Source organism: Crocuta crocuta, unplaced genomic scaffold (genome assembly GCF_008692635.1).
Source record: "Crocuta crocuta isolate KB4526 unplaced genomic scaffold, BGI_CrCroc_1.0 scaffold113, whole genome shotgun sequence".
NCBI lineage: Eukaryota > Metazoa > Chordata > Mammalia > Carnivora > Hyaenidae > Crocuta > Crocuta crocuta.
Window position 1 is genome coordinate 7222282 of NW_027530368.1, and position 12892 is coordinate 7235173.

Consider the following 12892-nt stretch of genomic DNA (forward strand, 5'->3'; position numbering starts at 1 on the left):
GCCCATTGATAGAGGACTCAGCCTCCATATCTTTAATGGCTGTAACTTGGGTGTATGGTAGTGGGTGGCAATAAAAGTTATTTGAGATGTCACATTATACAAAATAATAATGACTTTTAAAAAAGGTGTGAATTGAAATGAAAAGACTGCGCCTCTGAAGTTTCAAGACAAGCTATGCAATATAAATAATCAGCATATCATTTGGCTTCAGTTTGAGTCCTAATTCTAAACAGCTTACACATTTTCAAGTCAGAGTTACAGGAAAAACATTGATAGCTAAATAAACAGAGTGAGTACATGATTAATGTTTAAAATAGTAAACACTTCACATTTGTAGCATTCCTTCAGCAGATTGGTCTGGGAGACCTTGTTTTCATTCCTACTCTGCAATCTGCGTTTTATTTATTTATTCTCTTTATGTTGAATTCCTCTCTTTTAATTTACCTTTCATCTTAATTTACTCTAGGGGGCAAAGTGAAAATGTCTAAAATAAGTGAAAAATCCAAAACAATTAGAAAATTTAAGACTGAGCTATAATCAACTCTAAGAATGCTACTGCCTTTTCCAGCAGGATGAATTGTAGGCAATAAAAAGATACCATTAGTAGCTATTTTCTTTAGACTTTTAAAGACTCATAACGCTTCATCTTATATTTCTAACAAAGAAATCATTCAAGAAAACTTTGAGGGTAAGAAGAGGTGGGGTCTTTTTGCTTTGTGCTTATTTTGTTAAGAGTCATGTAAAAATATAAGAAGAGTGAGGGGTTTTGAGGGAGGATTTCCCCTCACAGATCCCAGCAGTCCTAGCCAAGATGTGTGATACTGAGTATCAACTAAAATTCAGCGACTGACCCATTAGGAAGAAAAAAATTAAGAAAGACCTGTGATTTCTGTGTTTTTTAAAGATCAATAAAAAGAGATGGCCTAGAAATTATTCAGAGATAATCCTTGAATCATATTGGATCTCAGATCTGCTCTACCAATCTACTTTTTGAATGGAGAGAGCAAAAGGTCCTGTGCAGAAATCCTCAGTGGCCATGACTGGGTTGATAAGTGCTGAGCATGTGGGTACATTTTAAAAAAATGTTAGCCACTGCCTCCCAATGGGAGAAGGATAGGGATATGTGATCCTGACAATTATTGGTCATATGCCCTATATCCTGGTTACTCAGAATAATTTCCATGAGTAGAAACTTTGATCCCTTCCAGAGTCAAGATAGGCCCAGACCACAAGTGTAGGCAACTCTTCTTCATGGGAGAATTATCCAATGTAAGGATGGTCTAGGTGTACACATTCTGTGCATCTCTCTGGTTCTTCTTTGTTCCATGATATGCTGTCTTGGGATACTGCCAATGTACCATTGTGTTGCTCAACATCCTCATTGGTCAGAGGTTTACCTTTGGGAGATAGTTTTGGAAATAATCTGTTCACGATCCAGCATTTTATCATTTCCCTATGTGATGTCTTTATGTCTGTGTAAGTAAAATCAAGTTTAATTCTTAGAAATCACCAGCCCATAAAAAACCAAGTGTACTTGATCACAGACAGAACTCTCCTGAGTCTGATATTTGCAAATATCCTGATAGATATTTGCAGACCATTAAGCAGACCACTAAATGGAGATTTACAAATATTTTCCCTCATCATATGAAGGATATTATGCTTGATACTGTGTTTAGACAACTTGAAAAGCCACTTATGTACAGATTATAAAACACAGCACTCACACAAAATAGGTGTTTATAGAACTGCTCTGAAAGGCATGCCATACCCTCCCTCCTTCTCACCCTCTTTTGAGAATTTACTGAGCACCTATTTTAGCCATGTATTCTGGGAACTACAAGCATGAATTATTCCTTGAAGAATTTACAATCTAGGGTGAGTCCAGACATGTCAAGACCAAGCTATGAAGAACAAGGCAGATTAGAATGAAACAAAGCTTGTAATCCTGAGGTAAAAAATAGGTTATCAACTTTGTGCGGTAAGACTAATAATCTAGAAAAAATTCTTCTAGAAGGTGCATTTAGAAAGATGTGTATGTAGGATTTCAAAAGATATAAAGAGAGGAAATGGTTTTAAGTCATGTTAAGAGAATAAAGCACAGTTGAAATGTAGAGAGGAAACAAGGCAATAGCACAAGACCGACTTGAAACGTGATTAGAGATCAGTGTGGAAATATTTCTTTAACACACACTTTTCTAGCGCTGGTGATGTGTCAGGCATTCATAACAACTTAATGACGTCTGTGCTATTACTGTCTTCATTTTACAGATAAGAAATCTGAGGCTCAGAGAGGTTATTGATAATGCACCACAGCCAGCAAGCATCAGACCTGGATTCGTACCCGGGCTCTCTGGCTCCAGCATCTGTGCTCTTCTTGGTAAGCTAGGAGTCTTGGGACTTTGTACCATGTTCTTTTTTCAGTGAAGAGTCTTGGCAGTTTTTGAAGGGGTTAGTGATCTAATGTAGGTGCTGGGAAATCATTCTAGTAGTGGAATGATAGTTATATTAGAAATTACTAATGCTAGCACAGAGATCTTAAGCAGAAGAGAGTTTATATTTGTTGAAACTTATTATATTAAAGGTAGTGTGCTAGCCATATTTTGTGCATGCACTGAATTTCTCTGGTTTTCGCCTTAAGTGGAAAGAGGTCATGTTAAATGGATTACCTTCTACTTCACCAACTCTTCCGCTAACTACTGTTTCAGGACCTCATTCCTCCCCTGCTCCCACTGCCTCAGTCTTCAGGCACTTGAGAAGCCTCTAAGGGGTCTTTCACATGTACTTTGGAATGAAGCCATTATCTACCAGTCCAGCATTGTCCAATAGAACTGTCTATAATGATGGCTCTGTTACTGAGACTGAGAAACTGAATTTTTAATTTTAATTCATTTTTTTAAGCAACCACATGTGGCTAGTGAGTGGTACCATGTTGGACAGCAAGTTGGTGTTTCCTGGGCACTTCTGCTGGTTACCACTTCTCCCACTGAGTGTTTTTGGGTGACTGCTTTCTCTCTTTGAACATGGCAGCTACCTCTGTTGGTAACATGCCATTCTCCTGTACCACTGCTTCTGCTGGGGACTACTGCCAACTCTCAACAGAATCCACTGCTTCTACCAGGCAGGACCACTGCTGCTGACCTCTCCCCACAATGCTGCCCTAGAAGAAAGAAAGGCAAATTCCCAAAGAGTATATATTGTACCCAAGTACACTGTAGAAATTTTAAAGAAACAACTCTTTCAATTTTTACTTTCAGTTATTGACAACTTCCACACAAGTGCATAGAATGACAAATACCAATATGTTAGTATTACTCCTCTCAATTAACTTTGAAGTTGGTTTTCAAAGTTTGTCTTCTTGCCAGACCTCTTCCTGTATTGGTGTGAATTTTCTTTCAAAGAGCTCTACAGTATGGAAGACATCTAAATTTGAGCAAGTTCAAATCTTGGGCAAATTAAAATGCCAGTTTAGGTGCAGATGAAGTGCTATGATAAACACAAGCTCCCTTGCTTAACCCTTACAGCAAAAATGCATTGCATAATAAAAGAAAAAATGAGACCCTGAGAGTTTAAATAATTTGCCAGAAGTCACCCAGCTTTATAAAAATGGTTGAACCAGGATTCAAATCTAGGTCTGAGATCTTGATTCAAATCAAGTCTAGCCTCTTTTTCCTTCATAACAAACTGCCCCTCTGTTAAGAGCCCATTGCAAAAAGAGAAGAGAATTTATAATTACATGAGGGGTTTATGTCTATGATATACTGATTTGAAATTTAAGTACATTGAAACATTTTTTAAAAAGAATGCATGTTTAAGAATAATTAGCAAGTCTCAAACAGCAGGTTAATGCATAGTTATAAATTGTTTTCAAATTAGCTTCTCTTTTGAATTGGGATTTCATGTTTCAAACCAGTTTTGTGTGCACATGGTAAATCAGATATCACAAATTAATACTAGGCCAGGTACCTAGGTGGCTTAGTTGGTTAAGTGCCTAACTCTTGATTTTAGCCCAGGTCATGTTCTCACAGTTCATGGGATAGAACCCCACGTAGGGCTCTCTGCCGACAGAGTGGAGCCTGCTTGGGATTCTCTCTCTCCCTCTCTGCCCTTTCCCAGCTCTCTCTCTCAAAATAATAAATAAATAAACATTTAAAAAAAAAAAAAGAAAGAAAGAAATTTAGACCAGGTAATATTTAGAATGGCCACATCTAAGTCACTCCTTAGGACTAAGTAGCAGTTACCAAGGAATTATTCATAGTGCCTGCATTGAANAAAAAGAATAAATAAATAAACATTTAAAAAAAAAAAAGAAAGAAAGAAATTTAGACCAGGTAATATTTAGAATGGCCACATCTAAGTCACTCCTTAGGACTAAGTAGCAGTTACCAAGGAATTATTCATAGTGCCTGCATTGAACATATTGCTTTTACATTGTTTGAAAACGTAAGATGTTAAATCCTTTGGAACTGCCATGCTGTTATTGCAGAGATTTGCGGAGGGTCAGCATTGTGGTTACAACTAAATCAGGCACACAATTGCTTTTGTAAAGCAATACTAAGACTAGAAGACACTAGACAATCAGCAAAATCAAAATGCCACTCCATCTTCCCACCAGGGGCCTGTGTTTTGAATATTTCAAAAACAACAGCACCGAATACTTTGCAGACTTTGCTTTAAGTATGCTTTCTCCTGGAGTTAAGATCCAGGGAAAATCCCACAGAATCTTATAACTAGTATTTTTTAAAATAATGGACACAAGGTTAAAATTCCTTTGCTAGAAACAAAAGAAAACCAACCAACCAATCTCTCTCTCTCTCTCTGGCACACGGAGCGCTCAAAAATCCATTCTTCACCTTTTATTTTCTAATTAAGCAAGCTTTAGTTATTTCACATAATAATGTTCTTGCAAAGTTTGAAATTCAGCTGGGAAGATCTCATTCATAGAGGGCAGGTAATTATATCCCTTCCACCAAGATATATTAAGACTGGTCATGTCATCCATTATCTTGTTCTCTTTGCTTTTGTCACATATTACAAACAAACTATTATCTGGGAAACAAGTATATTTTTCAGTATTTTTTGGTAAGCAACAACTTTCAGATGCTTTGAAAAACAATGCAACACCCCCACCCGTGATTTCTCACCATGCCATTTGTACTCTTGGTATACACATTTTTTATTATAAGTCATGTAGCATTGCACCGTTATCTATGCTGAGTATTGCAGAGCTAAGTGGTAGAAGTAAAATATTTCTGCTTAATCAAATCTTGTTTAATAAATGATATTACCTTAGGCCACCCATTTGGTTTCACACCAAATAAAAGCCTTTTTATTTGACGTGAGGACAAAAGAACTTCCTAGTGTCACCTCTGGGATATTTACTTCTCCCTTGCAAGCCTGACAGTGCTGGGTTTTCTGCGCTGGCAAACGAGGTCTAAAACTGAATATCCAGAAATCAAACTGTAGTTCCACCATTCCTGATGTCCTCCCAGGTGAGCTCCTGGGCTTCATGCTCATACTTCTAAAGCAAGCAAACTTTAAGCTAATTATGTGCTAGTGTATTCTCCCTTGCTGAATTTTGGCAGGTTGCTTCTGTAAATTATGAAAAATAAATGTGAAATATGCAGATGCCTTTTGTTTGAAGCAGATGTTTGGTCCATCTTGCCAGAATCCAATCAGCTGTTCCCCTGGGGGCCTTCTCTCTACAACATTATCCCACAGCAGCTTAGAAACATGAAGGGGTGATCAGAATAGCACTTCACAGGCCTTGGAGGAAGCTTCTGGACTTAGAGGTGTTTGTTAAGGAGAATTAAAAATAGAAATATCCCAACTCACAGGATTGAAACAATCAGATTGTTGCTGGTAAAAGATACTGGCTACAGAACACTTTCCTCTGGTGACGTTTAATAGAATGGAGGAAAGGGTGGGTTTGTTGTTGCCCTGATACTCTCTGGGGCCTGCCTTTCATTCTGCCATCTTGATGATTCATGGCAACACTTTGGACTGTTACAGTCACAAAATGCTGCCAATGTTGTTCATACCATGGTCCAGTGTCTCCTCACACAGAAATCTCACTTTAGACAATAGATTCTTGGATACTTGACCATTATGAGGCTAATTGAGTAAGTTTAGGCAACAGTACAGAATAATTCAATTCAGAATAATTCAGTGACAATGCAAACTGCCTGCCATGCCATCAAAGACTGGCCATTCCGCTGAAGACCTCTGATTCATGGACAACCAACTAATGGGGTGAAACTATTGACCAACCCTAACAATACAGAGTAATTCAGTATACCCTTCATTGTTGTACAGCTAAATGACAGAAAAATAAAAATGTTTAGGGCCACCTACTCCATTTTGAAGATGAAATCTCTTTACTCCCTGATTCAGTGATTCTATCCTACCGGGCTCTGATTTTACTGTGAAATCTGGGTAAGAAAGACTTAGTAACAGTAAAATATTTGAATAAATATATTCAAAAGAAGAATATAGAATATATTCTGCTGATTACTAGCATGTGACTTTGGACAGGTTACTTAACTATTCATCTATGATAACATCTACCAGAGAGAACTTGTTTAATGAGACAACCTAAGTCAGCTACTTAAACACACAGAGTCTGGGTCTGACACATAACAATTCAATAATGGAGAACTAATGCTGTAATTTTCCTGTTCACTTTCTACCATTTCTCAATGAGGGTTTATTTTATATATGTACACATATATGTACTTACATATTTATTTACTTTTACTAATGCACATCCTTTGTACCAAGTTGAACACACTTCCCCTGCTTCTGTTCACAGCAGAAGCAAGGATCCCCTTGCCAACATATTCTGCTCTACTGTAGATATCTTATATGAAGCAATATGATGCTTACAATCTCCTCTTTTATTATTTGGGCTAATAACTTCTTTAACTTTCTTTTATGGGTCCCATTTCCAACACTTTCTCTTTTCTGAATCCACTTCAGAATTCCAAGATCCTCTTCTTTCTTTTAAACATTTTTTAACATTTATTTATTTTGAGAGAGAGAGCACATCAGCAGGGGAGAGAGAGAGAGAGAGAGAGAGGGAGACACAGAATCCGAAGTAGGCTCCAGGCTCCGAGCTGCCAGCACAGAGCCCCATGTGGGGCTCGAACCCATGAGTGAGATCATGACCCGAACCAAAGTCGGACACTCAACTGACTGAGCCACCCAGGCGCCCCTCCCAGATCTTCTTTAATGTAAAGTTCCATAGTCTTCTAACGGTCTGATTTATATGAGTATAATGGAAAACTTTATACTTAGCTAATATTTACTGAGCCCCAGCTATGAGCCAGGCACCCAAAGTATTAAGGGTGAATAAGACAGACAAGGTCCCCTAATTGATGGATTGGAGTAAGTAGGAAATAGCTCACAGTCTCCATACCTGAGCCACAATCCATGACTTCCAGAATCATGTCCTATGGCTTGTGTTAGCTAGAGCATTATAGAAGAGCTGTGCATTTTATTTCTGCTTCCGGAATTTTTGTACTTTCTAAAAACATTTTACCATGTGTTTTTAAACAGCACAACTGATTAAAAAGTAAAAATTTTGAACTAATGGTAATTATAATTTCATTTTCTTTCTGACATCAAGTAAAATTAGTGTCACCCTGGCAACAACATATAAATACATCCTTACTGTGCTTTTATTTTGCAAAGCACTTTGTTGTCTGTAATGGAAAAAACTATGTTCTCTATCTGTTTATCAAGGCACCTAAAAGAAAGGGATATGGGGAAAGAATAAAATAAAAAAGAAATGAAAGATAGATATACCCTGTATCTTAGGGCTATTAATATTAAATTGATGATATAAAATCTATAGACTGAAAATAATAATAATTTATGGTGTTAAAAATAGCATTTTCACACAATTCACATAAAAATGGATGAATAATAGCACTCATCTTCTGTTGACTGGAGGTTAGATGAGATAAATATGTAATAATTTTATAAACCTGGAGAAGTATACAGTTATTAGGTAACATATGGCCAACTCTACAAAACACATAGGCAGATTTTCCTATTCCTCTTAAACATTAAAGAAACTGAGTCTAAGACAAACAACCTATTTAAGTCCTTAGAGATAACAAACCTTGGGGCTTAAATGCAAGTCTAGGTCTTTTGACTCTAAATGAAAGCTTTTCTCACTGTATCTCTCTCACTCTCAAATGGTCGATGAATAATTAAAAAGCTACATAACAATAAGACCATATTAATGAAGTACAGACTTGATACATAAGTATTTGAGAAATATAAAGAGAAGAAGCATAATCAGAAATGCTTCCTGAGAAAGACGATAGGTTTTGAAGGAGACAGAGCTGGACTAATCTATATATTGAATATACCGTGTGTATTATAGCCTTCCAAATTCCCTGTTTTTGCTTCTGGCTTCCTGTCTATATCTTCTAGCATGTATTGCCCCACAAAGACCAGTTTTCATGTCCTGAGGAGGTGTGCGCCTGGCCATGGGGCAATCTTTTGTGAAACAAATGTGGGGGCACAGCAGAGAGCAGATGTCAGAGCTTTCTTCATCCACCATACAGGGGGGCATTCCAGATAGTGACTCAGGGCTAAGAGATACTGTGAACCATGACCAACTCCTTGAGAAAGTCAAAGCTTAATTTCTCAGCCATTTTTTAAATTGGAATTTTCTTGGAAAAATAGAAAGTTCTAAAAGAGACTGATAATGTCAACAATAATAATAATATAATTCTGTATAGATCTACATCTAGAGCTAAAGAGAATATATTTTAAAGACATCGCTAAAGCATTTATCTAGCTTTAACTGCCTCATCAAAGAATATTATTTTTTAAAAAGAAGCCTCATAAAGATGTATGAATATATAGACCTGTGATTATTCAAAAAAAATTGTACAAATCAAAATAAATTTGCTGGAGCAATTTAAAATAATTAACCTTTGACAAACCTCCCTCTCTGGTAATGGAATAGTAACTATATGAATAAAAGATAAGTCGTGACATTCAATGAATTACAATATTCATCCCATAAATTACTTGATATAATAGCTCTATAGTCTACATTTTATAACAGTAAAATGTCCCAAACACTAAAGAACCCATTCATTTCCAGTGTGTGGTTTGCAAATGGGTTGGGTAATTTCTTTTGGCTTCTTTTAGATACCCTTTAATTAAATCTTTACTATTATTTCCCCCCCCCAAATATACCTTGTTTCAGCCTGTCAACCATTTCTGCAGTACAGACACCTGGAAAATTTGAGGCTTGTGCCCATCGCCCGAGTAGCTCTGAAAATGAGTGAGTGTGAGTCTGATTTGCATGTTGGGTGGGATGGTTAAGGGGCTGGCATTGCTATATGGCTGATTGCCATGTTTACGGATTTGGTGGTTTACGGATTTGGGCAGACCACGGATCCTTCGGGCAAGATGCTGCTCCTTCTTATGCTTCTGTCTCCACTTTCTGGAGATAAAAAGGTGGCAGTGATCTGCCCTGCTGGGTAAACTGAAGCCATCTTTGACCACGTAAAGATGATTAGAGACCACAGCATGAAATATCAGTGCTTAATAATGATAACTAGGAGGTGTTTGTTGGCATACACAAGCCTCAGAATGGCAGAATGGCTGCAAAATGCCCAACATTTTTGGTTCAAAATGTGTTGCTATTTTAAACAAAGACTAGGAACCTATGGTAATAGGATATCTCCTGAGAAATGGATGCTTCTCTGGCTCCCCATTTTACCTATTAAGTGTAAGATTTGCTACTCATCTAGGGGTAGCTGGTTGGTTTTCTTTAACACTTTTAAGTCATTTGCTAGAGTAAATTGAACAAAATGAACCAATGAAAGCAGAACTGGTTTCCAGTTCACCGTGAATACCTCCCCGGTGTCTTTCTAATGAATTTTATATCACAGTAGAATGCATCTACACCAACACATTGTTTAACATTTCTTAATCCTTGATGTCTTAATCATGGTCTGGATTCAGTTATACCATAATAAAAACAGACACCATTTATCGAACACTCATTCCGCATCAGATATTGGGTCAAATCCTAGAAATATATTTTCTTACTCAACTCGTAAGGTAAGTTCTAGTTTTATTCCCATTTTGCTTGAGAAAATTAAAGCTTAAATTTCTCGGTGATTTGCCTAATTTAACATCACACATTTGCTGTTACGCCGTGGTTCTCCGGACAAACCACGCTGTCTGGCTACCCAAACTCAGAATCCCTTCACAGAGAGGATTATCCTTGTTTCTTAACACTAATGTTAGTAAACCAGAGTTGCAGCTGTAGGTGATGGCAGGTACAACTTTGGAACTTGGCTCCCTTTGTATCCCAAAGTCAGAGAAGCAGGTGGGTGGGGCTTGTGATAATTCCAGGCCCTTACATAAATGCTGATGCTACAGAAGCATTCCTGAACAAATGGTGCAGAGTGCCCATTGCTGTAGTGTCGTTGGGGCAAGATAGTGTTTGAGCCAAAAATACCTTCTGTTTCTCTGTCCTTTTTGTGAAGGGTCAGATGTATAAAAATAATGGATGTATGGAAAATAAAAGAGGTCACCAATTTAAAGCCAAAACTATTATTCCTTAGTTTGGGGGGCTTAATAGAATCATGTCTATGTAATTGGACATACTTTTTGTTTTCTTTCTATTTAAAAAAAATCCAGAGTGATTTTTTTCCCCTGGTCTTCTTGGATTTTTTTTTTTTCCTCTTTCAGAGGCCACTATTTCTGAGCCAGGAAGTTAGGGCTCATTGAATGATCAGGAATACATAGATGAGGTTGGAGGGTATAGAAATCTGGTGAAGGGACCACCTATTAATCTGTCAGCTATAAATGATTTTCATGGGCCCTCTGTTAATATTCCATGCAAATAGTTTTTTGGGTATCCCTGAAGTAAACACTGCTCTTGCCCCATCGTTTCTTTTTACCACTGAAAAAAGCTGGAGCTCAGAGAAGTTAAGAATTTTGCCTAGCTTTGAATAGCAAGTTGACTTTTCTGTCTCTTAGTTCAGCATTCGTTCAACACATATTACGAAACATTTACTAGGTGTACCAGGGACTGAATAAATTAAATTTTCAGTGTACCTCAAATTTTGATTTTAGGAAAGAAAAAAATGTATCTTAAAACCACAAAGGAGTATTCTGTTTCCCTTTTCATATGCTATGCATTTGCCCTTTTCCCTAGTTTCTTATGTTTAATGTTTTTTTATTCATAACCTATAGAACATTGTACTAGGTCTAGCATAGAAAGAACATTTTGGCTGCAGTGATTAAAAAAAAAAAAAGACTATTTAGCACCAAGATCCCCAAATGTTTTTCAAGAAGGTACTATTTTACATTTCCTAGTGTTTTGTTTTTTTAAAGAAAGTCAAGTGGGGCCAAAAGTGAAATTCCTACTGAACTGAATTTCCTTTTTTTAAGAGTGACACACTAAGTCAGTAAGAAAGACACTGTAACCCAACATATGTGTATGCCTGGGTATACATATAAATATACAGTTGATCCTTGAGCAACATACATTTGAATTGTGCAGATCCACTTAGAAGTGGACTTTTTACAGCACAATATTGTACATGTATTTTTTTCTTATGATTTTCTTAACATTTTATTTTCTCTGGATAAATATATATATCTATATGCTATACGTGTAGTATAAAATACACATAACATATAACCAGTGGGCTATTAGTAGTTAAGTTTTGGGAGATTTTCAACTGTGTGCAGGGGTTGGCACCCCTAAGCCCTGCATTGTTCAAGGGTCAGTTGTAATTGAAACATGAAAAGTTTCGTGAAATGATACTCTTGTGTAATATAATAAAAACAACATATTTTACATCAAATATGACCCTACTATTATTTCAACACTACAAGATGTGTCACACTGCCTATTCTACTTATTTTTTTTTTAAGGTAAGCAAAGTTCAATAAATTAACCGAAGCAATTTGGGCAAATGTTTCAATTCTCTATTTAATTTTTCTTGTAAAAATACCAAAAGGTCAGGTGTCCAGTGCGTTTTGTCTGGGTTAGCCCTTGATCATAGATGGAGTCATTTGCCATTCAATTGCTAAGGGTACAATGCGACGTCTGCCCCCAATTTCTCTTTAGCCTTTAGATTTCCTGGAATCTAATCATGTGAGTTACCTAGAGCTGTGTTTCAACCTCTCTGAACTTTCATCACACATGTTAAATGAGGAAGGGTAAGTCGACGTGACTTTCATGATCTTTTCCAGTTTCAAAGGTCTGAGATTGCATGGTATATTTTTTTGAAGCCTGGGTACCTATGAATGTAAAGTCACCTCAAATGTATTCTATGCATAAACTAAGAATTTCTAGAGCCACAAATGTATTCCATTTGTAGTTTCTCTAAAATGTTGACACATGTGAAAGGGAACATTATCAAATGCTTAGTTTTTACCTTTGCATTCAGAGCTGTTGTTGCATTGGAACATTTTTAGAAAATAAAAATGTATTACTGCTGTTCTCAGAATTCTCCTGGTTCTGCAACAGATTTAATGAGCTAAAGCGCTGTCTACTTATGTGCATTTTGGTTTTTGAGAGATTTAGCCGTTGTTGGGTTTAGGGTATCCTGGGGAGAGAGAGGTTCAGTTTTTCCTTGTCCGCTGTTACGACTATAGTGCCTGTAGTGTGTGAGGAATCCCAGCAGCAACAACACTGGCACCAGTGCATGTTATGCACAGTCCTCAGGGCACAGGGATGACATTTCAGCTAAGGTTAGTAAAAGTAATCTGGGTAACAGCCTGAAGCAATGCCACCTTTATTGGTAATGTAGCTCACTTGCCAAAAAGGTGAATGGTTTTATACTTTCTCCACACACGCGGCTGTGTGAACATTTGAATCCTCAGATTAGTAAAACAAGCA